The sequence below is a fragment of the Phalacrocorax aristotelis genome, chromosome 8 (genome assembly GCF_949628215.1).
Source record: "Phalacrocorax aristotelis chromosome 8, bGulAri2.1, whole genome shotgun sequence".
Classification (NCBI taxonomy): domain Eukaryota; kingdom Metazoa; phylum Chordata; class Aves; order Suliformes; family Phalacrocoracidae; genus Phalacrocorax; species Phalacrocorax aristotelis.
Window position 1 is genome coordinate 13973603 of NC_134283.1, and position 21596 is coordinate 13995198.

General features: G+C 36.7%; 1 protein-coding gene across 1 annotated transcript in view; it reads right to left on the reverse strand.

Moving 5' to 3' along the window:
- ZNF536 (zinc finger protein 536) overlaps positions 1-20440 on the reverse strand; it is a 299046-nt gene extending 278606 nt beyond the window's left edge. The window contains exons 1-2 of the mRNA XM_075101471.1: positions 20352-20440; positions 7285-7355 (exon numbers count right to left, since the gene is read on the reverse strand). The gene's annotated coding sequence lies outside the window, so the exon portion shown is untranslated. The remainder of the gene's footprint in view (positions 1-7284; positions 7356-20351) is intronic.
- Between the last annotated feature and the right edge of the window lie 1156 nt (positions 20441-21596).

Genomic DNA, 21596 nt, shown 5'->3' on the forward strand with positions numbered 1-21596 from the left:
GAAAATACATATGTTAGAAATCATGCCAATCAAATTTAAAAATTTCAAGACAAAACATATTCTTAACTATTCTTTTTTGTGGGTGGTGATCTGTCCCAACAGAAAGAAAGAACAATTTCGAGGAATAAAAATAAGCAGTGTAAATGGCTGGATGGTTAAGCTGAAGGGGGAAAAAAAAAAAAAAGAGCAGCTCTGAACACAACTGATCCATCTAACACCTTCAGCATGCAACTGACCTCCCTGAAATGACTTGCATGCATGAAGTTCCCCTTGTGTTTCAGGGTTTTGCTCAACTGGGAAACAACTTCTGACCCTCATCCTCAGTACAAGCATCAGTGCCCTGTCACTCCCAATGGGACCTACTGTGGGATAGAATAGAATAGAATAGAATAGAATAGAATAGAATAGAATAATTTCAGTTGGAAGGGGCCTACAATGATCATCTAGTCCAACTGCCTGGCCAGTTCAGGTTAGCCTCACTCGTGTCCTAATGCTCCCCAAATCACTCACCCTGTGCTGCTACTTGGGCGTTTTTTGCTGCATGTGACCAGGATTAGTACAATTCTGCTCCTGTTAGTGGGAGAGGAACGGGCTCCAACTGTGAGAATTTTTGTCACCTTAAGTCAGACAAAACACCCAAACCCTAATGTGTAAACTGTGGTCTTCCTGACCCACTGGCACATCCCTTTCCCCTTCTGTCTGCACCCTTCAAGGAAAATTTCACTCTTTAGTTGAAAACCAGAAAGTTCTTTCAGTTTCATTTTCTATGTTTAAAAAAAACCAAAACTGCCTCGAAATACTTCTAGGGTAGCTTTGTGGAAAATAAAAAAGGGACTTGTCTAACAAATGCATGTCCTTTTAGCAACCAAAACCAGTTTTAAAAAAATTATTAGGTGTTACATTTTTCATCGGTATTTTATTTTTTCAAAGTTTCTTCACTATGAATATCAGGTGTATAAAAAACAGATGTTACCAACTGTTCATGAACTGGATGTTCATAGACATGGGTGAAAAAAATAAATCAATTCAGTGAACAAATACAAAGATTAGAATGTGCATTTCATATACATTTGATTTTAAGGGGTATTTCATTAGGATATTTCAAAACAATTATTCCCCGCTACAAAAAGAGACTTGGTCAAAGTTTTTGTTTTAAGGTCACGTTCGAGTACTATTATTTAAGCCAACCCAAGACTGGAACCAGTACAACATTTGTGTGGAAAATGTATATACTTCTCCCCCCCCCAAAGCCACAGTACTGTAGTTTTCCTATTCCCATCATTATTAGTATAAAAAAGTTAGTACAAACCAGAAAAAAAAAGAAAATTCACTCCTACTTTCATATCTTCTTAGATCTTAACCTGACATTAATGAGCAAATACACACCAGCATGATGATCACACTGTAGGATAAAATGGCTCATATACTGTGTTGATAAGTTAAGATGAAAGAAATCCAGAACAAAGACACAACAGTATTGTGGAGATATGTTTAGATTCCAAAATATTTGTATCAGTCAAAGATAGAAACACCGAAGACAAAAAAAAAACCTAATAAATAGAAACATCCACTTTTTTCCACTTGACTGTATAATAAAGATACTATATATATTAAAGCATTACTCAATTACTATGCCTAGCTGCCGCATAGAATACACAGATACATTATATACATATTTTCCATCTGATCTCTGATGCATTTGCAGCTCCCATCAAACATCAATGCCATCCCTAAGCAAGCATTTGAGGATAGGTTTTAACTTACAGGAGACAAAGATGCTCATATGGAAACAGTACTGGCATTGAAATCCTGACTCTGATAATCTAAGACTGTAGTTGAGGGCGTTTTGAGTGGCGTCTCTGACACAATTTTTCCTGAATCTCAGAATAAAGCATTATGTTTTGCACTGGGCAGTCTACTGGACTATACTAGAGGACTTTACAGGAACTGTGGCTGCAAGATCTGGAAGAGTTACCTGAAGGGCATGTAATATAATCCCAACCCCCTTACAACCACCCTCACTCCAACTACAAAAGTGATGCAGATGGCACTTTTCTTCATTTATACTCTACTGGGTAGTGCCTTCTTTTTCAATAGCGATCATGCACCACAGCTTTTCCTATCCATTTTCTTTCCTGCACCAGATGAAGTTTTCTTTCTCTTCTCATGCTGACTGGCTTATTTACCTAAGACATCGTGGCACTTTATTCCATCATAATGTGGCACTGTTCCCTCAAAGTGAGAACGGTCATTAGATGTATCATTCTGAAACGTGAATATTAATGCCCAAAAGAGATGAACCATGAGCACCACAGATGGACAAAAAGGGATTAGACATAAATTAGTAACAGGATTGACAACAATTTACAAGTACATCAGACACAATGGCACATTGTCTTGATCAACAAGAACTAGTACTCACAAATTGTACTTCTACAAGCACCTTCACTGCTTTCGCCAATCAAGATTCATAATAAGCATTTTAAGACTGGTATTTTTTTTAATCAGCCTGATGCCAAGCACAAGTCAATAGGAAACCCACTTTCAGGGAATGAAAAGCTGAAGCAAATACAAAAGGGGCACTGGATGAATGCTGCAGCCGTCAACTGCTTACACTTAAGAGAGAAGAGGTTATAGTCCAAAAGAGAATTTTCCAACAATAAGTATGATGTATTATATTTAAGGAATGAATGCTGAACTTGACAGGACGGTTCATAATAAATGCTATGTGATCAGGGTGGAGGTTTTTTATATAATTTTTGTGTTTAAATTCTAATTCTAATTGCTGCTAGAAACTGCAACTGTTTAAAAAGTGCTGCCTAACAGGCCTGTTACGAGTCAGGCACTGTATATAACAGCATGCTTAGGGAAAAATAAAAACATCCCACGCTTGGGATACTTTTTCTCTCAATGACTGGAGAAAGTCATTTACCCAAGAGACTAAATAATGGTGAAATGTATCAATCCCACTGATTCTCCTTCTCTTCTGCAGTTAATCTCAGTTTGCCAAAACCAACTGCCTAATGATATTATCTTGTGATTTTAGAGCTACTTGTGTTGATGCTGTGCAAAGGACACAAGCAGTCATTCTTGGTCATGTGTTTAAAAAACCCTAAATTGAGAATGATTTGAAGAGCTGCTGCTTAGAATTTCTTCCACTGAAGATAGGTATGCATGGTACTTCATTGAAACAGTCAAACTAGGTCAAAATTAGGAAAAATTAGCACAAGCAGAACACCGTATTAACACAGCTTTATTCCTTTCACTACACAAGCTAAACCAGGTACTTCTGCCTAATATATTCTGTGCCTGACAAACTTTCTGCAGCACTACGCCAAGTCATTTTTTGCTGAAAAGGATGCAAGCTGAAATTAATTTTTTTTTAAAAAAGACAGCCCAAAGTCTTCCTACTTTTTGATTAATTCTGATTTTATCTTTCAATTTACTTGTTCACGCAGCACAAGAATTCATATCTTGATTAACTTAGTTTGTATTGTTTGTATGTGTTTGCAGAAATGCACATCTCTGCTGTCCCATTCTAAAGCCAGGCCTGGCTCCACCATGGCAGTCAATGCACACAGACCTAAGCACAACCTTATAAACCAGGTTCTGAACATTCCAGATTCTTCCTTTTAACTTGAATTCCATAGGTAATTTCAGGTGGGTGAATTGTGTCATGAAAACAGGAGTCTCTTTAGTCATTGGTTTTTAAAGGCTAAATAATTCTTGCCCTACCTCTAATTGCTTTATATTAAACATTCAATAGAAATACATGGGAAATTTGCACATACATCATAGTAACTATTATTTTTGTTCTAGAGACAAAATTATTATTTATTCAGTTAAAATTTTTTTTTTTTTTTTTTTTTTTTTTTTGGCCAAATGAGAAACTGCAACCTGACTTGGTCACAGTGGCTCCATCCTTCTCCTTGTGAATCTCCTGTTGCACAACACTTCTCCTGACTCTGCCTCTCACTCCTCCAGACCTTTATCTATTTGGACAGCCAAGCTCTCTGGGAAAAGAACTGGATATGAAGGGTTCAATTCAAATTTTGGCTGGAGCTGCAAGACAAAGCATCAAATGGTAAAGTAGAAGAGTTAGCAAATTCATCACAGAGGGATCTTCTCCTACTCCTGTCCTACGCAGGCAATTTGAGAGAAAGGAAGAAGATGAAGAATGGAAGCTTTCAAGAACAACCTAGCCAGGACAGACGATAAACCTGCATGCTGCCTTGAGGAAATAGGGTGCAAAGTTCAGTTCTATGTCTGTATTTCTAAAAAGTGTAAAATATCAAATATCCTTGAAGAATAATTATCTCTTTAGTCTCTTACCACATTGCTATGTAACTATACAATACATATTATCCTGCTCACATGCTTCTGTTTCCTTAGCATACATTATGTTTGATGCTATCTGGTAGGATAAGTTTTAGTTCTGTCATCTTAAAATACTAATAGTTGTCAATCAAAATAGAAAGTGCATAATAAAAATGTTCTAGAAACTAATAACCCTATATTTCTACAACCTCATCTTGGAGCTAAGCATTGCTAAAAATGAGATTAATTATGTTTGTACAGTGCCCAATACAACCAGACAGACCTCTAAACAACATCTTCCTAGAAATGAACCCAGACTATCATATAAAGAGAGTGTGTATATATTATGCAATATATGCAACACTAAATTAGTATCATCTCCATTTGGCCCAGTCTTTTGATCTACAAGAGAGTTTTGGGGGAAAAAACCCCACAGTCTTCCTAGTGACACAGGGTTAGGTAGAGGATGAGAGAAGAGGGCACAGTCAATACTAAAGTAATTGATGGAGACTTTCTGCAAATATTTAGAAGCATGGAAGCACCAAGGAGATACACACAGGACAGGTCCCTGAAGTTAGGACCAACGTAACAGAGTAAGCTGATCACTTCAAGATAAAGTGTCAGAAAAATATCCTTTGAATTGTATGTGCGAAACTCTAGTGGGAACTTCACTGCTTGCGACATTTAAACCAGTTCTGGACAAAGTATTAGCAAATACCCTGTAGGGAATAATCCTGTAATGTCAGGAAGACAGACTAGGTGATAACAGGTCTTTTGCTGCTCTGATTTTTTTTATTCTAATCCATCACCCTTACAGAGGTGGTGAAGTTTGATGTAGGCCTTTAAAATTATGAACATTAGAAAATTAGGTCTGTGTCTGTATAATACACACACACATGGATGAAGGGTCTGGGTTTTTTTTAAAAAAAATCGAAGTGCAAAACCAAATTTTGCCCCTATTTTGCCCATGTTACAGCTGTAACTATGCATTAATCTGGCAAGTGCAGATAGAAATTTCTAATTATGGTTATGTGAATTCACAATTTACATGCATAATTGTGACAAGTGAACTTGCACTTTAGGCATGCAGTTACTTAAATATGTTTACTGTTGACAACATTGGACTGTGACATGTTTATCCCATGAAACCACGATCACCCTGTGAGCTTTGCCCCAAAATAGAAAATCAGAAATCCTGCAAACTAGTCAACAAGGTGACATCAAAGCTTGCAGGAGAAGCTAAGGAGAAGTTCCACAAAGAGATCTAAACAAAACTCTTTCATCAGGGATACTCAAGGAAAATATTTTGTTTGGCTCCCTTCCCTGCCTGAACCACCATGGTTTTCTCATTTTTCTTTTCCCCATTTTGCAGAAAGGCTAGAACTCCCTATGGCTCTTTCTAAAACCCAAAGTCCACCAAGGGTTTTGTACTGACAATCTACTAACAGTAAAAGTCACTCAGATAGAGCAATGGCTGCAGAAAGCACATCTGTTCCCCAGGCACAGAATGGCAGAACTCTTTATGGATATGCAAGGTGTGTTAAAGGAGGAGGATAAGGCTTCACTTTGTCCATGTTGTTACTTTTGATTTTCCAGAATGGAAATCCTCCTGTTGACTAAGGCACTAGGCAATCACCCCCATATGTGTGCCAATAGAGAGATCCATTGTCTACTTACTTCAGTAGGAAAGAAAAACAATGAAAGGGTATGGAGAAAGGAAAAGGTGTTTTCTTTTTAATCTTTTAGGCTGCAATAGCCATAATTGGCTTTTCTATGTAGTTTGGCCCTAGTTTGTCATAGTACTACAGTGAGAAACAGCGGCTTGCACTGATTTTTATACACAAATTTTAATGACTTCAATTGCTGCTAAGGATGCAGAATGGTGGCAGGATATGGCCATTCACCATTAAAGCCCTAAAGCCTTCATAATTACTGAGATACAGAATATTTATTATAGAGACTATGCCAGGCCTCTTTTGTGAGCTGCCCTGGGCCTGTTCTCTGAGCCACATCAAGCAAGAAGTTTAAATGAAACTGCTCCCAAGTTTCTGAAATGGTTTAATAAAACATACACTGACTGTAATATTCAGTTTATAGTAGAAAACTATTGCCCCTTGGTTTGAAAAATGACCTCTAGTTGGCAATTTTACTCTCAGCTTCATAGATTATAGTCCGCCGTTGGTCATTTTCTCAATCCACAGGGCAATACTTTTCCATAACAAGCTCCAACTGCAATCAGTATTTGTAGGCTGTTACACCAGTTGAGGATAATACGTCTCAACACATTCCATTATATGACTAAACAAAAGAAATAACAACCTGGTGACACAGACATACGGAGAAAAAACAGTGCTATTCTTCTAATGCTGAGATAGCAGAAAACATATTTCTTCGTATTGTGCTAATTTGTATTAAATTTAATGTCTTCAATACAAAATAATCTCTAATTTGATTTTTTCATTAATAGTGTTTTGGTTTATATTTTCTTATGTCTATTCTTATTTCAATGTAAAATGACAAATACTAGATTCTATTAGTATCAGATTTTAGAAATGACAGATAGTGACAGATATCCTAACATTGTAAAATCACATTAAGATGTACTCACATAGATATCTTAAAGATCATTTGCTCTTGGGTACACAAAACACACGTTCATAAACTTATAGGTTTGATATTAGGAAATTCCGATACAGTTTAGTAGGCAAGCTGCAAGTAATTGTTTCAGCACCCAACTCTAGTACACAAATACAAGATGAAATAACAGATTTTCAAAAACCGGTTCACCCATTTAGATGATCAAATAGATACACTGTGTTGAGGAGAAGCCACAGACCAGGAAGTGAGTAGGATCAGGAGCCTGTTCCAAGATGTGCCACGGACAGCTCTGCCAGTGACAGATCTTAAGAAAGTCACCCCACCTTCCCAAACCACAATTACTCTGATCCATAGGTTAATACAACTCACCTAGGTGGCGAGAGTGTGACGAGGCTTAGTTCTTTAATCAGTGGATGGCAAAAGCTCTTGTAGGTCCTTTACTGTAAATACAAATATTTATAATTACAAGACATATTCATCCCCATCTGTAAAAACAACTCTGTGGTTACAACATGAAACCCACCGACACCCAGAGCAAAAGAGAAAAACCTCCTAAACTGAGGCTAGTGGAGTCAAGCAGAAGTGGCCATTTTGCCATCCATCCTCTAGAAATCACAACTTTCCTATCCTTTAAACAAATACATCATATTTGCTGGGGATCTATGGTGGGGCAAGAAAGGAGAATCTTGGCTGAAAGCTACATAAGACCCATAAGAGAAAAACATTCATTGTAGATCTGTATGGGCAGCTTCAGAAACTATATGCATCTATAATACTGCATTTTCAGATATTAAAGGGGCAGATATTTGTTTTCTTCATTCATTTTCCACTACTGTTCCTATACTGTTGCTCAGTCATAGATTCACCTGCATTCTCTAGCTGGAATTTAAGTGGTCTGGATTCATTTAAACATGTAGGAACTGCATCCATAAGCTTTAAAACATTTGAGCTAAAGAATGTATTTGAATGTGATTACCAGCAGATGATGGTTCTTTATCTTACAAGTCTTCAAGGAATTTAGATGTCTAACTCATTAGTAGTGTTTGGTGCATTAGATTTTACATTTTTATGATTTTAGAAGAAAGGTTTTCTAATACAGAAAAATTTTTTAAAAGCAGCATTTTTTAAAATTTATTTTTTATTTTTCAATTTAGGGTAATAGAAGTGGCACATATATGGCATAGCATAATGGATTAATTAAGGAATATGATGTTTATTCTAGGTCCTGAGTTGTACATCTTCATAACTCACTCATAAAAATTAATGTATTATACCATGCTCCACAATGATATATCTATTTTCACCATACCTGTTGAGAATAAATTGTTCTCAATTGGATTATGCTGTTACCCAGTGAGAAATGTAAAAATTACATTGTTATTTTAAGAATTTACATTGCTTCATATAAAAAAACCATAATCTTCTCACTGAGCTTTTGAACTGTCATGTTACTCCCACTGTTATGAAATCATAATTGCTGCTGCCACACCTAAAATCAAATGCAATGCATATTGCATTTCTTCATACACTGTGCATTTTCTACCTTAATCACAAAATCATATACAGTATATTTTAGGATTATTCTTTCATTACTGACTGCTTTCGTATATAAGTAATCTACAACTACATATGCAAGGACTCATAAAATCCTCATTTCTAAAATCAACAGATGAAAAATCCCTAAATAATAACATACAGATGTTTCATATTTAAATGAGCTGTTGGCATTTAATGCTGCCAATCATATATGCAATAAAATTGGTGAATTTCAAAGTACTCAGCATATACAACATATTTTTTTTAATCAAAAGATCATTTTAGGATGACTGAAAAAATGACTGTTCAATACACATACAAAGATATATTTTCGATATCACCTTGAAATTTCTGAGTGGCCAACTACACTATATTGTTCCATACCAATTCCTATTCCTTTTGCCTCAAGAAAGTTGATTCTGCTGTCCTTAAGCTGCAATACCTCACTAAAAGTAAATTATCTGCACATTATCTACAGAGTAATCCTCTTCTTGAATACAAGACAGAACATCAGAGTTTCTAATCCTACGCAGATAGAGTAATTCACATCCACTGTAAAGACAGAGTAATACAATATGTTTGATAAATCATGTATGTGTCTGTGTACAAAGAAAAAGGTTTATCTCCTTTCCTACAAGATGCATCCGTATTAAAACGTGCACACACACTCCCCATGCTGGCATTGCAAGAATCTTTACAAGTTCTATAATAGAGACATCTAAGTTTAAAAAATGAAGCAGCTCACAGGTCAAACAAGTTCCTGATGAGAAGTGCTTAACCAGAAATATTATTCCACTGATTTTAAGTTTTCAACCATACATCAAACCCTAGAGACTATTGATTAAATAAAACTGATCTTTTTCTATTTGAAAGCAAAAGAGAACTAAATCATTCCCATTGTTTTGCCTTGGTTTGGAACTGTCACACTGTACACACTGGCCATGTGTCCTGCTTATAATTACAACATCCTTAAGGAGAGCTTATTCTACAATGACTGATCACAGGTTTCTTCCTCTAAATCTTCTGCTCCTAGTCATAATCAATGGCACTTGATGGCCCAATATTCTGATCCAATATGGCAAGCAATATGATCCAGGATCTGCTAAAAAAATCAATACATTCATATGCTTCATGAAATTTTGGATCAGGACAACTTTAAGTACACGTAAATATAAGAATTTACTGCAATTATGCTGGCACATCCTTCCTTTCTCATACCTCTTTTTCACTGCATAATTAGCTGCATCATGCCTTAATTTTGCTTGCAATCCTACATAAAGTAATCCAGGCCACACAGCCCTTGCAAAGCCTTACCAAAGTCAAGGTCTGACAGCTTAGAGAACAGAGGGTCTCTTTCAGCAAAGCACATCAAAACATTGTGTATCTGTATATTCCTGAGCCCCATGTAGCATTGACTGGAGTCTGAAGATACCATCAAATACTAACATAGCAGGAACATGTAACAAACTGCTCATGATGTCTTTGAAGAGCACCAACCAAAAATTTTGGAGTTTAGTTCTATCCTTTTTTTCTCCTGTACAAAATGTCCAAGTTAGCTTAATAGCTCCCTTGGGCTACTGTGTCTCCAAGTCAGCCTTCAGCTTGGTTCCAGTCTACCTGCACAGTGCTGCTCTGTGCTGTGCAAACATGCCCTAACGCTCAACACGTACCATAACAAGGCCAGAAAACCCTGTACCAGGGATATGGTTTCCATTCTGGAAGGTAATCGCTGCTAGGCTAAAATGGTAGCATCCAAGTTCATTTACATGTTTCACCCCACACTTAAAAGGACACATGCTAAACTCAGTTCTGTAACTGTATATGCACATCATTTAGTAAATTGAATAAAGTATTCGGAGTATTTTTTTAAGGGCAAGGAATTTTTCATGTACTTTGAATCTTCTTTAAATTAGCATCACAGACTAGGGTAAATGCATAATTAGTAAAAAATTAATTAACAAAAAAGGAATTTCTTACCTGTTAGTTATTTCAGTGTAACTGAGTTACAGAAATGCAGAATGATAAGTAAATATAGACAGCTGTACCAGTTAAGAAGGCTGCAGCTTGGGCATGTCCTTCAGCCCTTTAGTCTTTTTCCACTGGAAATCACTGGTTTAGCACCAGCAGAGCAAAGATGAGAACCTTGCTTCCGCTAAGTAGCACTGATTTCTGCCCATTCAGAAGAGGATCAGTCAAGTCACGGGGGTAAGAAAACTGTTTGCTTATGATGTGGCTGTCACAAGTGAAGATGAGTCTAAGCATCAAGATGGCACACAAAAGAAACATTAAAAAAAATAAACCCAACAGATACTCTTGCAAGATATATCAAATACAGTTCTCCAAACTGAAAATGCAGATGTCAGAAGATCGAGAACTTGCACTTAGGGTTTTCCTGTTAGTTGAAGAACATAAGGATTCTCCTGAAGTCTTTGATTGATATATGATCTTTTATTTCTTTTCAGGCAGAACAGCTGTCCAGTGAGCTAGAAGAAATAGCCCTGAAGACAGCTTTGTGTCTGATATGACTTTGAGAGGGAAGATTATCCCAATGATAAATGTTTTATATGGACTGTCTACGAAAAAAGTAAAATGAAAATGTCATCAGTGAAAGATTTTTTTTCTCTTTGAGCAAGCAATCACTATTATCATCATTTGGGGTGGGGTGGGAAGGGTGGGGGGAGTTTCAGCGTCTGACACCAAAGAGAAAAGGTATGTCCCTCAAAACTGTATTTGGAATGAATCCAACAAAAAAGAGGCAATAGGTACTTTTGTGAGAAGGACAACCGGGCAAATGGGGAAAGAAGCAGAGAGTTTTCTGAGGATTGTAAGGACACGGTGACCTGGGATATATTCTAACTTCCTTCATTCTTCTTTGCAAGGAAATTCTTTTAAGAAAGCTGAAACACTCACACTTTGCTGGCTGGTAAAGACAATCAATCTTTGCTGCGATAACTATATGCAGAAATAGCTTGATTGTTTTCCAAGAAAAAACAAAGCAGTAACAGCCATCGCAAACCTTTGGACTTGGTACAAATTAGTGTAAATTTATTCAATCTAATGGAATTATGTAAATTACATAAATGGAGAACTACAGCTACTGTGATAATTTAGTGAAGTTATGTTCAGATTAAAGATGACAAGAAACCGAGCTTTTCTGGATTTTCCTCTAGAGCTGTGTTTTGGCAGCATGGTGAGGGGCTAAGAAAAGAGCCTTAGAGAGTGAACAGCCAGAACACTTGGGCAAATTTGTACACCTTTCTGATTTTAGAACACATCTCCTTGTGGCACTTCACTGTATGGATGGGCACCGATGGCTGCAGCAAAAGGAGGAGTCCTTTCCTTGAAGTAACCAAATCCAGTATAACACCAACAGTGGCAAACAGTACATCAATGGTTTGTGCACCCACCCTCCAAAGCCTTGTTGAATTTGCCACATAGATGATGTTCTCCATTATTTTGGTCAAGACTAAACAAGGACTCCTACATATCTGATACAGGATAGGATAGGTCTTGGCTTAGAAACGCCTAACAGAAGAGCACGAAGCCCTTCCGTGCATCCTATCTTAGCGGCCCTTGAATCGTTAACCTAGATCTCCTTGCTCACCCCGCCAAAAACTCTTCACCTTTCAATACAATGGATTACAGCACTCTTCCAACTTTCACTGTACTCCCAACCAAGCACCCTTCTTCCTTCCTTCCTGCCCCAAAGCCTTCCTGAATAAGCCCGTGACTATACTTATTGTAGAAGCTAATTAAAATTAAATGAGACCTTTAGCATTGAGAGTTACACATTTTCATATACCTTTGTACAGCCAGAGAGAATTTCTCTCTTTTCCCTTGCATAACTTGGATGCCCTTCTTCACCCTATCCCAAACTCCCTCCTTCATCCCTACTTCTTCAGTGGTCCTCATCCTTTTACATAAGCTGCCATTAACCTTATGCATCAGAGTGGTGCTCCAACCAGCTGTTCACATCTGCCTCCTCTTCTGCCACCTCACCTGTCCCTCCCTGCATCATCGAGTGCTAGTCCTTGCTCTCACACAATATGAAATCCACCGTTCTCGGAAATCCTGCTCCACGGGATTCCAACAACAGAAGAACGGGAGATAAGAATATAAAAGCACCCTCAATGTGGTGTGCCATCAGGAAGCCAACTAAATCTGATAGACATTGTCCTCTCTGACCCACAAGCAGGAAAGGGCTGAGCATGTAGAGAGGAGAACAGCAATTCAGAAAACACCTGGTCTGTTATAAGCCAGCGTCACCTCACAAACAAAAAGCATTTGCCTAGGTCTTTACTTTTGGGGTAATCAAATCACATTAAAAAAATAATAATTCCTACACATATATGTTACATATATGTTAATATTTCTATGTTTCCCTTCTTTCTCCTCCACTTTCAGTTTGCAGTGGCAATCAGCAATTATTTTACAGAGAAGGACTCTGTAACAATCTTACAGGGTGCCTTTAGTAATAAGATAATTATTTGTAACTCTATAAAGAATTATAATTTTTAATTTAAAAAGAAATCAAATAAAAACAGCTTTCATCTTTCCGATCATGTGAAGAAAACATTCTCTGCCTACAACTCAAATTATCATTCTCTCCTTTGTGCAAAATGAATTGACCCAGAAAACTAAAAGGGTAAGAACCCATATTTGCTGGGCTTATTCAGCAGCCAAAAAGTTCATGAAAAACACTGTTGTGTATCACATAGCAACCACTTGATGCCTATTGTTACAATACAGTAGTTATTCAAAAAGTAAAATCTTGCATTCTCAACTAAGAAGCCACGCTGCAATGTGTGTTTACTGTTTTGGGGAAATAGTTATCTTGTCATTTTCTCTTTTTCCATAGTCTTGGCATATTTGGTCAGCTATGCAATGTGCCGTTACCCACAGGAAAGAAAAGGAACACAAGAGTTTTCCTCCAGTGTTTTGTTCACAGGACAATGTCCACTCAAAGCAACACTGGAGATGGCTATTAAAAGAGTTAAGATGTGCTCTATTTGTATGCAGCCACATTTTCAGTAAAAATGTAATATCTCAAAGGAAGAGTGTGAGGGAGAGAAGCTTATAACTTTTTGACCAAGCATTACAGTGGCACAGTTTCACCTGTTCTCAAAGCAGGATACTCTCAGGAAGTCCTTTACACATGTGCAGATATCCACATCACTACTGCACATCTGCACTTCTTCCCAGCACTGTTACCTGTCACTACAGCTGTGCAAAAGTATGAACTTCACAGACATCTCCCACTCCACCTTTCCTCCAAATCTTTTATGGTAAGAGATGGTAAAAAATAAGATGCGATAAAAGTAAAATTTATAGAGGAGGAAAGAAAGTCAGCTGTCGAGTCAGAAAAAAATATTAACAATTTCTGTTAAATGGAGCATGTGTTACTCTAAAATATTTGAAAAGCAGTGGCAGATCACTTGAGCTATTCTGGCCTTTGCAGATTTCCATGAGAGCTGAAAGACAGCCCTCAGTTTCAGCCACAACCACATCAGACTGTCTATTTAAATTATCAAAGCAAGACCAAAACCGTTCTTCTGAAACAACTGCTGGAAGAGATGAAGAGAAGAACAAGAAAGATATAAACTCCCTTGTAAGTGCTATTATGTGCTATTACACAAATAGTATATCTTAGAACTTCAAGATAATGGCATTTTTAATAGCAGAAGGGAATGGCAGACTTGCTTAGCATAACTTTGAGATATTTCATCAAGGCTATGTACAAACAGGTGTGCAAAATTTTTGATAGCTGTAAGATGCATGTTGAGATTATCTGCTTATCTAAAAGAGTGTTTAAACTCCATTTGAGTACTTGAAATAAGATAGTGGCAGAAAGTAGAGTAAAAGGGGGAAAATGTTTGAGCATAGACATTTTTGCCAAGAACCTTACTTTGAGCCCAGCTGTGCCCAGGTATATATGTGCTGTTTTCGTAGTCTCTGAAAAGAAATTTGAATGGTAGGCAGCAAACTCCACATGAATGCATGGAGCTGCTAAGGAAAAAAATGCGAGAATGAAACAGGTATGCAGGAACAAAGAGATGGGTTTTATGATTTTGGAAAGAAAAAGAGATCTGGCTGTTTTGAAAACAAGATGGAAATCACAGATGGGTTGAAGTTGCAGCTTGCTTGCCCCAAGTGTCCCTGCTTGTCTTAATGAAAGTTCTTTATTGGAGGTCAGAGGAGAATGCAAAAACATCAACCTCTTAGTTAAGCTGGCTTACTGGTTTACAGAGCTTATTCAAACAGAAGTGTATGTAAGTGTATATAAAAGTAAATATTTTAATCAGTCCAAAGGCAGATCCGTGCATACTTATAGACAGGGATTGTCTATACAAAAAAAGTACTTGGTTTGGTCATTGGTCAGTCATCTGGCCATGACAGGATGTGATAATTATACATGTCTGTTGAATAGCTGCAGTTACAATAGTACAGTCATGTGCAATTTATCACCAAGATACTGGCATACTTGATGAAAAAGACCAACTAAAGACAACTAAAAATCTGTTTGTCACAACTAAGAAATCTTTCCCCTAAAGCAACAGAATCATAGAATTGTTTAGGTTGGAAAAGACTTTTAAGATCATTAAGTCCAACTGTTAACCTAGCCAAGTCCACCACTAAACCACTTCCTCAAGTACCACATCTACACTCTTTCAAATACCTCCAGGGGTGGTGACTCAACCACTTCCCTGGGCAGCCTGTTCCAGTGCTTGACAACCCCTTTGGTGAAGATATTTTTCCTAATATCCAGTCTAAACCTCCCCTGAACATGCATTTCATGTTTTTAAAGGAAAAAAAACAGGAAGGTGAAATCTTTCTGTAAGATCATTATCAAGCAAAGGAATGAATCCTGCTTGCTTAACAACCTTTGGACATACAGAAAAAAAGTTCAGTATTTTTATTGCATTCTTAAAGGTGATTTTTCAGATCTGTGCTTCAGCAGTTGAAATTGAAAAATGAATATACATGCTTATTTTTACTTAAAAATTAAATATATGTTGAAGAATAATGCAGAACTTTTCTAGCCAACTCAACTTCTCTTAAAATGTATGCTTCTCTCAGAAACAGATTCCCAGCACAGGGACTGGTAATTTATGATCCACCAAAAATACTCTGTTGAACAAAAAAGTAGTACCTACACTGTGCCTATGCAAATCACTAAGAAGAAGTGACTCTAAGGACCAGTAAGAACAAAGCCCAAAACTCCTATCACACATTATTTGAGGTTTGAAAAAGTCAAGACAAAGTGTAATTATTTTTAAATGGGGATAAATTGGGATTTCTCTAACAATTGACTCACTTTGCCTGCTTTTATCTAAGGATCTCAAAGAGCACTCCAAGTGTTAATTAAATTACAAAGCGTTTTTGAGACAGGTAAATGGTATTATGCCCACTGGGGAACAGAGAGAACATTTATGTTTCATTACTAATGTCACACAGTAATTCAGTGGCTAGTAGTATAACCCAAGAATTACCAGTCGCCACTTCCACTCATTGGCCTCACAAGAGATAAAAAGCAAAAAATACTTTCTTCTTGTGCTTTTCTATCTTCCAAGAATTAGGCCGAGATTTTTAAATTTTACTTTATTTTTCTTCCTCTGCTTACTAGGAGGCCTTTTTTTCAGAGTCACACAAAAGAAGCCACTTCCTAACCTACCGAAGTGTGTTAAGGATCACAGTACAGCAGTATGGATAGGAATCTAAACAAGGGCAGTGAACTGTAATGGTGCTGTTTAACAGCTCACACAGCTGCATCAGGATCCTCTTCTCCCTCTTCTAACTAGCCATATGCCCAGAAATGACATATAAGAGCCTCTATCCCATCAGAACAGAGACAGAAAGATGTGCAGATGAAATAATCCTTTGCTGGTCAATTCACCAACTTCCAATCCTACTTTACCAAACAAACACACATAAAAATACCCTGTGGAACCTGGTGCCTCGTGCACTTCATGTAATAATCTCCCACTAAAAGGAACAACATAAGAAACAACCAATGAAGCCCTGAAAATGTTTCAGACCATGGAAGAGTCTATTCTGCAGTCTGCTACATATTTTGAGTTGCATGTGGAGAGATGAGGGAGAAACATTTCACTGGCCATTCTATTTTAGCCAAAAAAAGGAAGCCACCATTTTTCATTCCGGCTTGGTCCTGACTAGTACAACTGCAGGATCCATGAGTAATAAAGCAGTAAGATACAATGCAATCTGCACAATAGACAGTCCAATGACTTACAGTGCAACCTAAGGCATCTCTAATTTAAGACCAGTACAGCTCTGTTAGAGCTTTAACAAATTAAATCTCCATTAGTAAACTGATTTTGCAGAGTTCTTTATAAAAGGTTTTTCTGTTTTGTAAATAATTATTCATTACTAAAAACAGGAAAGCATCTTTTTGAACTTTCTTTAAACCTTTTGAATACAGTGTTAAACCAAGATTTCAGTCTTTATTCTGCTCCCCACCACCCCCTTTCTTGTTATGTCATCAAGAATCAGCTATGTGGAAGAGATGAGCATGTCTTTGATTTAAATGACCAAGGCTTAAGATTGTCTTTACCATGGCAGAAAATAAAGCTGCTGCATAGATTTCCCATAGTAGTATTATTGTTATATGGTATGACAATCATCATCTTTTTCCTTTTCCTAAAAATATGTCTGAAGGACCACACAGTTTGTACAATGCATTCAAAATATTTTTCTTCGTTTACATTGATTGCATATTTCAAATCATGTTACAGCTGTATCACTTAGCCTAAATCAAATAAGGAATCCACATAAATGCATACACACACTTTCCTGGTTTTTAGACATTGCTAGTATTGACAAGATTAAAATATTTTTCTTATTCATTATTTATTATGATATGATGAAACAGTAAGAGTATGTATTTAATAGAACAACACAAAGTAGAGTTAAAATGTGGACATGGTGTTTCATTTTGATTTTACTGCGACAGTGTTAAGTATGGACTCCCTGACTGCAATGATGACATCTTTGGGTGATGAAGATTTAAGATGCTTTGCAGAGATGCAGTGTTATCCAAACTCTTCAGCCATGCTGATTAGGAACATTATTAAATAGATGAACCCAAGACTGAAAAGAATGCCATGACTAAAGTCCCTTCTGTTGCAGAAGACTGCGGGAATCAGTGCTCAGTGCAAGCGTAGCAGCAAACCCCCACAATGCATCAGGTATGTAACTGGCATGACTGGAAGGCTTTTACAAGCACGAACATTTTTTGTTACCAAAAATATTCCTCTGGATAGTTTCTCTGCTTCTAGCATGAAGTGGTATTACCTGACAAGTAGAGTTTGGGGTGAAGCAGTGCTAGATCTGGTTGCACCTCAAGTATAGGGTAGATATGTATGAATTTGGTTTTCAAATGTATGTACCTTGGATTGAAAACCACAGACACAGCACTGCATGATCCCTGTTTCCAGCTCACAGTTGGACACAATTCTGCACATTTCTACTGGCAAAAAAGCAAGGAAATCCCAAAAAGAGTGCACCACAGCAAAGCAGCTGTAACCAAAACTGGTCCTGCTGGGCAGAGAAGCATAGACCTTGCTTCCTGAGTACGAGGCAGTATCTGGGTTAGAATGCAGAAAAACAAAGACACAATTTAGCCCAAATGCTCATTCCTGCATGTTACAGTCTAAATATACCCCCTATGATAATACAGCAGAATAATCAGAAGGTACTGAATGCTTAAAATGCACCCTTAACAAAACAAAACAATGTAATGCATATCCCTCTCTCTGTGTCAAACAATTTGCCTAACAAATCATAATTATGCAGAATGATATAAAATTCACCCATCAAGCCCAAACACATGCACAAAGATTACCATGGCAAAGAATTGTGAATTTCATTAAATATGTTAAAGGCAAAAAAAAAAAAAATTCAGGTTTGAAAAATAGTAATCCTGTCTTTCAACAAAAATATTATAGGAAGCTATGAATTTGGTAGATCTGAATAGGATGTTGGTACATGTTTTACTAAGGTAATATAATGGCACACTATTATTAGATCACATTAATCATTACTGTGCCAAAGGCACTGACAGCACCACTGAAAAGGATTGAAAGGGCTGGTAATGGATATAAATTACCCATTGTGTGATAAAAGGATTTTTACTAAGAAGGTAAGAATAAAACAGCAAATTTCTAATATAACTGTTGTGTAAAAACCAAAATAAAAGTAATCCAGTCAGTAATATCCACAAAATCAGAAAGTAAGCACTTTTGAAACAAGATAGAGTCACAATAAAAACTGTATACGATGTAAAATTAATTTTGTGGTGCATAATATTACTATCAATTTAAATAGTTTACATGATGACCTCTAAGGGGTATGGTCAAGAGAAAGGTAAGCTTTGTTAGTTATAATCGAGTATGAGCTTCTGCATGTGTATTTTAAGTTTGTGGGCTTGGAATTTTTTCTTTGATTGTTTTTTAACCAATAATGGCTCCATGGCACCCCCCTGAAATTCAAGATTTGTTGAGAGTTTTCCGTTTTCTGCATTAACATCACCACAAGCAGCACATCTCTCAGACGGTTTTATTTGGATTCGAAATGCTATTACAAAATGAACCACATCTTTGCCGAGCTATTTAACCATTCAGTTGAAACCATCTGTATTACTGATTGTCCAGTTCTGTGCTCCTCCTTTACTCTGGCAAGTATTTCCTGATATTAGTAAGGATCAGGGAAGTGAATTGGTCAAACTACATCCTTATTTACAGCATTAAAAATCCACATATCTTCTCTGAAGTTGATGGAATTTTTCTAGAATCAAGTCATTGTAATTCTTTGTGTCAGTTGTCTAGAATAAAATCCAGTAGCTCACATACAATTAGTAAGTTTTAAAAATCGTGAGCCATATTCTTAAATTATATAAATTCCTAAGTACAGACATCAATCCTGAAAAAACATCTATGCTTAACTTTACTCACGTGAGTAATTCCATTAACATCAGTAATTCAATACCTGCTTATGCATTTGCAGTACTGAAGCTTTAATATGCCTGAACATCCTCTCACTTACATTAGCTATAAATCAGCACAGTTCCTCTGAATCACACAGTTTCTACTGATTCACAAGATACAAAAATGAGTGGACAATCCAGTATAACAATTATAATAAAGAAATAATGTAAGAATTTTATTTGGGAGCAGAAGAAATTTTGATTTAAGAATCAATTAACACATGTAGAATGTAGAATTAATTATTGGTTATTTCCTAGGAAGCTAGACTTTTATTTCAAACTGAGGGCCAAATAACCCAATTCATATTTCACACCGATTTCCACACCAATCTGATTTCTCAGACTTTACAGGAGCTTTTCTTCTACTGCACTGGAATAGCTCAGAGGAAAATCACATATACAATGTAGTACACCCCTCCACCCACTGATTTTCATGGGTGTTCTTCTCATGCTAATACAACAGAATGTGGGTCTGAATAATATGCATGAAATGTTCTATTGAACTTATGGGGGAAAAAAACCAACAAAAAGTGATAAAATTAATTTAATCATGAGTGTCATGGAATTTTTTTTAAATCAGCAGTCTGTTGATAAAGTAATAAATAATGATTCATCTCTAACACAATTATTACATATCAACTGCATAAGATGAATGCTCATGATTTTACCAAGCAGATTTTTTTCTTTAAAAATCTATTTGTAGCTCACAATAAAAAGTTTTGCTAAAGACATAAACATAATATTTTTGAAGATGTAAAAAACCATGTGAGAACAGATTTTTAAATCTAATTTAGGCACCTCGGTTTTATGTAATTCTTTTTAATGTGGGAAAAGAAGCCTAAAATCTCAGATCCATAAGGAGAAGAAAATTTTATGAGAATAATGTAAGTATTCTTACCAGTTACTCTTAAACCAACGAATCTGTTCCCTGGCTGAGGAAATTCTTAAAAGACATGCGATAGGTACTGAAGGTCGCAACTGTAAAAATAAAACCTGTGAGAAATTTGATATGTCAAAAACTCAGTGTCTGAATCAGACATTTACATTAAAATATTACAATGTCACCTCAAACAGACAATCTACAGAGCAACAGAGAGTACTGAGAACTAGAAAGTTAATGCCATTAATACTTTTCTATTTTTTAAGTCTTCATAATGATCGTGTTTGGTGGTCATTTTATTTTGGTACCTGAAAAGTTCTTTCAGTTCTGCATTGTTTTGAGAGGGAAAACCTCTCCTCAAGACAATGCAGAGGAACAGAATGAAATTCTTCTGATCCTTTCCCCTAGACAGTGCAGCAAAAGAGGACAAAACAGGATAAAACAAAAGTTGCATAGCATACTCCAGAAACCCAGTTATTCTCTTTGACATTGATATTCTAATCTTTTGAACTGAGTAAAAAGAGAACAGCTACTAATTGTATTTTTACTTTTTTTAAATTCCATTTTATAACAGAAATAAGTCCTTTGTAGATGATCTCATCTAATAAACCCTACTTAAAAGAGATAAGAGCCCGCAGTAAAAGCCAAGCCAGAATACTTTCAAGATATTTGTCAGTAGTGAATTTAGGGCCATTACATTAGTAAGCAAAATAGAAACAAAAACAAAGGGCGTTCTTAGAGCAAAATAAAGTTCACTCGACCGAAGCTATAATCTGAAGAATTTATGACTGAGAATTCTAACTATGTTTATTCCTGTGCATGTCTAACAAATGAAATTAAAGGTCACTTCCAAATAATACACTTTGTACATCTACATCAACCAAACTGTTTTGTACAGCAGGCTCTGGCTCTGAAACCCCAGTTCAAGCACCACAGCCTTCAGGCTACACCTTACCAACACTGATTTCCCAGAGAAGCCCTAACTTCTCTGCAGGGCCCAGTGGCAGGCTGTACTAGTCACTGTATACAGAACTGCATCCTTTACTCCTGAGGGAAATAACTAAGAGCTTGGCCATTTTACTGCATTTTGTTTAAATCGGTCAGCACCAACAGGACCACACTGCTGGGCAATGCAATTTGTTGACTTCAGGGATAAACAACAATTTTGAGGACTCCTATTGATGAAAACAGTATTAAATAATTCTGCAAATAAGCAGCTCACTACTAAGCAGCACAGCCCTTCACTAGTGCAATACTGATACA